Raw genomic sequence first — 8,219 nt, forward strand, 5'->3', positions numbered from 1 at the left:
CCGGACCAGGCGCAGCGGACGGTACCGAGCACTCGGAGGTCGGGCGCTGCCCGCCGGAGGTACAGCGAAAGGCTGCAAACCACTTTCCGCCGCCTCCCTCCGCGGGCGTGAGACCGACGGTCGTCGGGTTTGTTTCCGCGGCTAGAGCAGGACGAGGGGCAGCGAACGGTACCGGAAGGAACCCGGTCGCACACCGGGAAGTCGACTAGCGGGCCGCCGAAAGCGAGCACGGGGCCCCGGTTTGTCCGTCCCACCCGGAGGCCCATATCTCTGGAAGGCACAGGCCGATTTCCACCGGGTATGGCTCGTTGTGTGCGGCCGGACCAGGCGCAGCGGACGGTACCGAGCACTCGGAGGTCGGGCGCTGCCCGCCGGAGGTACAGCGAAAGGCTGCAAACCACTTTCCGCCACCTCCCTCCGCGGGCGTGAGACCGACGGTCGTCGGGTTTGTTTCCGCGGCTAGAGCAGGACGAGGGGCAGCGAACGGTACCGGAACGAACCCGGTCGCACACCGGGAAGTCGACCAGCGGGCCGCCGAAAGCGTGCTCGGGTCCCCGGTTTGTCTGTCCCACCCGGAGGCTGATATCTGAGGAAGTCCGAGGCCGATTTCCTCCGGCTAACTCGGCGGGCAATGTGTCCCCCCCACCATCTTCGGCTGATTACCGTGGCTGGACCGGATCAAGGAGCAACGGAACCGTGCCAGAACGACGTCGGTCGGACGGCGTGAACTGATAGTGCCGAGGCCGGAAACCGAGCCGGAAATGTGCACCGATTTATTGGTCCCACTCGCAGGCCCATATCTCCGGAAGGCCGAGGCCGATTTCCTCCGGGTATGGTTCGCTGCGTGCAGCCGGAAGGGGAGCAGCGGACGGCACTGAGCAGCCGGAGGTGCGGCGCTGCCCGCCGGAGCTGCAAGCGAAAGGCTGCGCACCGCTTTCCGCTGGTTAACTCGGCAGGCCGTCAGGCCGACCGACTCCGCTTCAGCACGGGAGCTAGAGTCGGGCAAGGGGCACCGAAGGGTACCGGAAGGATCACGTTCGGACACCGGGAAGTCGAGTGCCGGGCCGCCGAAAGCGAGCTCGGGGCCCCGGTTTGTCCGTCCCACCCGGAGGCCCATATCTCGAGAAGGCACAGGCCGATTTCCTCCGGGTTTGGCTCGCTGCGTGCGGCCGGACGAGGTGCAGCGAACGGTACCGAGCACTCGGAGGTGCGGCGCTGCCCGCCGGAGGTACAGCGAAAGGCTGCAAACCGCTTTCCGCCTCCTCTCCCCTCGGGCGTGAGACCGACGGTCGTCTGGTTTGCTTCCGCGGCAAGAGCAGGACGAGGGGCACCGAGCGGTACCAGAACGAACCCGGTCGCACACCGGGATGTCGAGTGCCCGGCCCAAACCCGCTACCCCCCCCCCCACCCGAAAGCGAGCCACGGTTTGTGGATTAAAAGTGAAGCGGCAAAGATTTGTAAAACAGCGTGAAATGATGAACCAGAAGCCCAAAGTAATGGTGGGAATAAAAGTTCCGAAATGTGAAATGGTGAACCAGAAGTTGTGTGAACTGTTTAACCCAAAGTGGCAAAAATGGATTAAAAGGGGTGAAATGATCGACCGCAAAGCAGGGCAAGCATTAAACAAAAGCAGCAGCATTTTTTAAAAAGGGACAAATGGTTTACCAGAATCCCAAAAGAATGCTCAGAGACTTAAGTGCCAAAGGGGCAAATGGTTAACCAGAAGCTGGGTGAACTGCTTAACCCAAAGTGGGAAAAAGGATAAAAAAGGGGTGAACTGATCAACCAGAAGTCGACAACAATGTGCGGCGATTAAGTCTGAAAGAGGGAAAGGTTGACCGGAAAGCAGGGAAATGATTAAACAAAAGCAGAAAAATTCAGTAAAAAGGGGCAAGTGGTGAACCAGAAGTTGGGTGAACTGCTTAACCAAAAGTGGGAAAGAGGATTAAAAGGGGAGAAATGTTGAACCAGATGTCGAAAACAATGCGCGGCGATGAAGTCTGAAAGAGGAAAAGGTTGACCGCAAAGCAGGGAAAGGATTAAACAGAAGCAGCAATATCTTTTAAAAAGGGACAAATGGTGAACCAGAATCCCAAAAGAATGCTCAGAGACTTAAGTCCCAAAGGGGCAAATGGTTAACCAGAAGCTGGGTGAACTGTTTAACCAAAAGTGGGAAAAAGGATTAAAATGTTGTGAAATGATTAACCAGAAGGCGAAAGCAAAGTGCGGCGGCGAAGTCCTAAAGGGGAAAAGGTTGACCATAAAGCAGGGAAATGATTAAACAAAAGCAGAAAAATTCAGTAAGAAGGGGCAAATGGTTAACCAGAAGTTGGGTGAACTGCTTAACCAAAAGTGGGAAAGAGGATTAAAAGGGGAGAAATGTTGAACCAGATGTCGAAAACAATGCGCGGCGATGAAGTCTGAAAGAGGAATAGGTCGACCGCAAAGCAGGGAAATGATTAAACAAAAGCAGAAAAATTCAGTAAAAAGGGGCAAATGGTGAACCAGAAGCTGGGTGAACTGCTTAACCAAAAGTGGGAAAAAGGATTAAAAGGGGAGAAATGTTGAACCAGATGTCGAAAACAAGGTGCGGCGATGAAGTCTGAAAGAGGAATAGGTCGACCGCAAAGCAGGGAAAGGTTTAATCAAAAGCAGCAATATCTTTTAAAAAGGGACAAATGGTGAACCAGAATCACAAAAGAATGCTCAGAGACTTAAGTCCCAAAGGGGAAATGGTTAACCAGTAGCTGGGTGAACTGTCCAACCCAAAGTGGGAAAAAGGATTAAAAGGGGTGAAATGATTAACCAGAAGGCGAAAGCAAAGTGCGGCGGCGAAGTCGTAAGGGGAAAAGGTTGACCAGAAAGCAGGGAAAGCATTAAACAAAAGCGGCAACATTTTTAAAAAAGTGGCAAATGGTTAACCAGAATCCCAAAAGAATGCTCAGAGACTTAAGTCCCAAAGGGGAAATGGTTAACCAGAAGCTGGGTGAACTGGTGAACCAAAAGTGGGAAAAAGGATTAAAAGGGGAGAAATGTTTAACCAGAAGGCAAAAGCAAAGTGCGGCGGCGAAGTCCAAAAGGGGAAAAGGTTGACAAGAAAGCAGGGAAATGATTAAACCAAAGCGGAAAAATTCAGTATAATGGGGCAAATGGTTAACCAGAAGCTGGGTGAAATGGTTAACCGAAAGTGGCAAAAAAAGATTTAAAGGGGAAAAATGATTAACCAGAAGTCGACAACAATGCGCGGCGATGAAGTCTGAAAGGGGAAAAGGTTGACCACATAGCAGGGAAACGATTAAACAAAAGCGGCAACATTTTTAAAAAAGTGGCAAATGATTAACCAGAATCCCAAAAGAATGCTCAGAGACTAAGTCCCAAAGGGGAAATGGTTAACCAGAAGCTGGGGGAAATGGTTAACCAAAAGTTGCAAAAATGATTAAAAGGGGTGAAATGATTAACCAGGAGGCTAAAGCAATGTGCCGCGGTGAAGTCTGAAAGAGGGAAAGGTTGACCAGAAAGCATTAAACAAAAGCGGCAACATTTTTTAAAAATTGGCAAATGATTAACCAGAATCCCAAAAGAATGCTCAGAGACTAAGTCCCATAGGGGAAATGGTTAACCAGAAGCTGGGGGAAATGGTTAACCAAAAGTTGCAAAAATGATTAAAAGGGGTGAAATGATTAACCAGAATTCGAAAATAATGTGCGGCGATGAAGTCCTAAAGGGGAAAAGTTTGACCACAAAGCAGGGAAAGCATTAAACAAAAGCGGCAACATTTTTAAAAAATTGGCAAATGATTAACCAGAATCCCAAAAGAATGCTCAGAGACTAAGTCCCAAAGGGGAAATGGTTAACCAGAAGCTGGGGGAAATGGTTAACCAAAAGTTGCAAAAATGATTAAAAGGGGTGAAATGATTAACCAGGAGGCTAAAGCAATGTGCCGCGGTGAAGTCTGAAAGAGGGAAAGGTTGACCAGAAAGCATTAAACAAAAGCGGCAACATTTTTTAAAAATTGGCAAATGATTAACCAGAATCCCAAAAGAATGCTCAGAGACTAAGTCCCAAAGGGGAAATGGTTAACCAGAAGCTGGGGGAAATGGTTAACCAAAAGTTGCAAAAATGATTAAAAGGGGTGAAATGATTAACCAGGAGGCTAAAGCAATGTGCCGCGGTGAAGTCTGAAAGAGGGAAAGGTTGACCAGAAAGCATTAAACAAAAGCGGCAACATTTTTAAAAAAGTGGCAAATGATTAACCAGAATCCCAAAAGAATGCTCAGAGACTGAGTCCCAAAGGGGAAATGGTTAACCAGAAGCTGGGGGAAATGGTTAACCAAAAGTTGCAAAAATGATTAAAAGGGGTGAAATGATTAACCAGGAGGCTAAAGCAATGTGCCGCGGTGAAGTCTGAAAGAGGGAAAGGTTGACCAGAAAGCATTAAACAAAAGCGGCAACATTTTTTAAAAAGTGGCAAATGATTAACCAGAATCCCAAAAGAATGCTCAGAGACTAAGTCCCAAAGGGGAAATGGTTAACCAGAAGCTGGGGGAAATGGTTAACCAAAAGTTGCAAAAATGATTAAAAGGGGTGAAATGATTAACCAGGAGGCTAAAGCAATGTGCCGCGGTGAAGTCTGAAAGAGGGAAAGGTTGACCAGAAAGCATTAAACAAAAGCGGCAACATTTTTTAAAAATTGGCAAATGATTAACCAGAATTCCAAAAGAATGCTCAGAGACTAAGTCCCAAAGGGGAAATGGTTAACCAGAAGCTGGGGGAAATGGTTAACCAAAAGTTGCAAAAATGATTAAAAGGGGTGAAATGATTAACCAGGAGGCTGAAGCAATGTGCCGCGGTGAAGTCTGAAAGAGGGAAAGGTTGACCAGAAAGCATTAAACAAAAGTGGCAACATTTTTAAAAAATTGGCAAATGATTAACCAGAATCCCAAAAGAATGCTCAGAGACCAAGTCCCAAAGGGGAAATGGTTAACCAGAAGCTGGGGGAAATGGTTAACCAAAAGTTGCAAAAATGATTAAAAGGGGTGAAATGATTAACCAGGAGGCTAAAGCAATGTGCCGCGGTGAAGTCTGAAAGAGGGAAAGGTTGACCAGAAAGCATTAAACAAAAGCGGCAACATTTTTTAAAAATTGGCAAATGATTAACCAGAATCCCAAAAGAATGCTCAGAGACTAAGTCCCAAAGGGGAAATGGTTAACCAGAAGCTGGGGGAAATGGTTAACCAAAAGTTGCAAAAATGATTAAAAGGGGTGAAATGATTAACCAGGAGGCTGAAGCAATGTGCCGCGGTGAAGTCTGAAAGAGGGAAAGGTTGACCAGAAAGCATTAAACAAAAGTGGCAACATTTTTAAAAATTGGCAAATGATTAACCAGAATCCCAAAAGAATGCTCAGAGACTAAGTCCCAAAGGGGAAATGGTTAACCAGAAGCTGGGGGAAATGGTTAACCAAAAGTTGCAAAAATGATTAAAAGGGGTGAAATGATTAACCAGGAGGCTAAAGCAATGTGCCGCGGTGAAGTCTGAAAGAGGGAAAGGTTGACCAGAAAGCATTAAACAAAAGTGGCAACATTTTTAAAAAATTGGCAAATGATTAACCAGAATCCCAAAAGAATGCTCAGAGACTAAGTCCCAAAGGGGAAATGGTTAACCAGAAGCTGGGGGAAATGGTTAACCAAAAGTTGCAAAATGATTAAAAGGGGTGAAATGATTAACCAGGAGGCTGGAGCAATGTGCCGCGGTGAAGTCTGAAAGAGGGAAAGGTTGACCAGAAAGCATTAAACAAAAGTGGCAACATTTTTAAAAAATTGGCAAATGATTAACCAGAATCCCAAAAGAATGCTCAGAGACCAAGTCCAAAGGGGAAATGGTTAACCAGAAGCTGGGGGAAATGGTTAACCAAAAGTTGCAAAAATGATTAAAAGGGGTGAAATGATTAACCAGGAGGCTAAAGCAATGTGCCGCGGTGAAGTCTGAAAGAGGGAAAGGTTGACCAGAAAGCATTAAACAAAAGCGGCAACATTTTTTAAAAATTGGCAAATGATTAACCAGAATCCCAAAAGAATGCTCAGAGACTAAGTCCCAAAGGGGAAATGGTTAACCAGAAGCTGGGTGAAATGGTTAACCAAAAGTTGCAAAAATGATTAAAAGGGGTGAAATGATCAACCAGAAGTCGAAAATAATGTGCGGCGATGAAGTCCTAAGGGGCAAAAGTCACCCAGAAGGCAGGGAAATGATCAAACGAAAGCAGCCAAAAATTATTAAAAGAGGGGAACTGATGAACCAAAAGATGAGAAACGGCCCGCAGAGACTAAGTCCAAAACGGGAACTGGTGAACCGGAAATGATTAACCAAAAACTAAGTCCGAAGAGGGAACTGGTAAACCAGAACTGAGTAACCCGATTTTAAAATTAATTATAAATGGGGAAACGATTGAGCAAAAGGCGGAAATTAAGTCACAGGGACCATGTCCGAAAGGGCAAGAGGTTACCCCGTAGGGGGCATTCGTCAACTCAATCTGAAAACTTTGGAGGCAAATCTGACCAAAATGCGGAAATCGGACCACACCGCGAGGGGCGCCATTCGACGGGGCAGGGTTAGACGCGTCGAACGGTACCTGAAGGTCCCGGCTGCGACACGTGAGTCCGGAGATATGGCCAGTCAAAGTCTGATGGGAGGTACCGAAGCCGAAAAATCGAAACGCGTTTGCGGCGATTCGGTGTCAGAGAGTCGGTCACGAATTCAAATTCGTCCCGCTGATTCGCCAATTGCCAGCCGGTTCCGGGGGGATTGGCGGGGTACCTGCAGGATAGTAAGAGGTGGCATGTCGAGACTTAGCCTGTTTACCAGACTTGTGTCTAGCGCCTCCAGGTCTGCAGAGACCGACCCGGGCTGCCGCCCAACCGACTTTTAAGCCTTTTGGGAGTGGGAATTTTTCCCATTTTTCCCCATTTTTCGGGTTTTTTGGTCGGGCTTGAAAACGGCGGCCCCGAGGCCTCCCGGGGCTGCGGGCTTCGGCTCCCTTGCGAGAGGGGTCCGAATTCCACCCGTTTAAGCCCAGAAAGGAGTTCGGAAGTCAGTCGGTCGAGGGAACCCCTTCGGAAGTCCGACGGGGATGGATTCGGCCGGCGTTTCGGATCTCCGGTCAGAGGATTCCCCCCCTGGGCGGGGGGGTGCGAGTAGCTGCCGGCAAACGGTCCCTTGCACTTGTGGCACAAAAAGTCCGAGCACAGGTTAATGAGTTGGCCGCGGAAGCCCCTATGCCGAAATGAGAAAGCCCCCGTTGCGGGGATTTAGTGACGCATCTGCGGCCGGAGGTGGGAGGCCGTCCTGCCGAATTGACACTTGTCATTCGGGCACCTAGGGATTGGTCGGGTACCCGGAGATTTTCGAGAACACGATTTTCAGAGCTTTCTCTGACAGCCCAGGTGCACTTTAAGAGTGCCTGAAAAAGTGACACTTGGCAAAAGGCTCTCAATTTCAAAGCGGAGACCTTTACAAGAGCACTCGGAAGTCACCTGTCAGCATTTAAAGCTACATCAGGCGGCAATTTTCGAACTCTTTGTCAGTCTGAAATCGTGTTGAGCCTCGACAGCGTCGGGCTCAGGCAGGAGGAGCTTGCCAGCAGAGAGAGGCTCACCATGGATTGCTGGTGGATGCTTTTCGAAAACATATACACATTATATTATATTATAATAATATAAAGAAAAAAAAGAGTTTCTCAAAATCTCTGTGACACTTTGCAGATTTTTTTTGAAAGCCAATAAAGAGAACTCTTTAACTTGAAAGTCACCTGTGCCGGCATAGCGATGACTTTTAAAACAGGTTGACACTTTCGAGCCGCGGCGGCTCTGAATCACCCCAGACACCAAGTGTGTTTGTGGGCAAGGCACCGCGGCCGGTGGGCTGCTTTTATAATAACGGGCACGCAGACTTTTTGAGAGGAATCGGTACTCTCTTCCGATCGATTTGGCGACTCGCGTCCGACATGGGAGGGCCCGAGCGGTCCAGCCAAGGCTGGTGTTCAGGCTCGTCAGGTTCCTCTCTCTGTCCCAAGTGGCAGACGGACAGTTTTAAAAGTCAGTGGGTTTTGTCGGCACGACTCTCCTGTTCACCGCTGGCGTATTGCTCTCTTGTGAGGCCGAGAAGTCCACCTGTGTTGTCTAACAGAGGTCCGATTCAAGCTCCAGAGCCTGGGTGTCTGCCGTC

Source organism: Heptranchias perlo, unplaced genomic scaffold (assembly GCF_035084215.1).
Source record: "Heptranchias perlo isolate sHepPer1 unplaced genomic scaffold, sHepPer1.hap1 HAP1_SCAFFOLD_486, whole genome shotgun sequence".
NCBI classification, from domain to species: Eukaryota; Metazoa; Chordata; class Chondrichthyes; order Hexanchiformes; family Hexanchidae; genus Heptranchias; species Heptranchias perlo.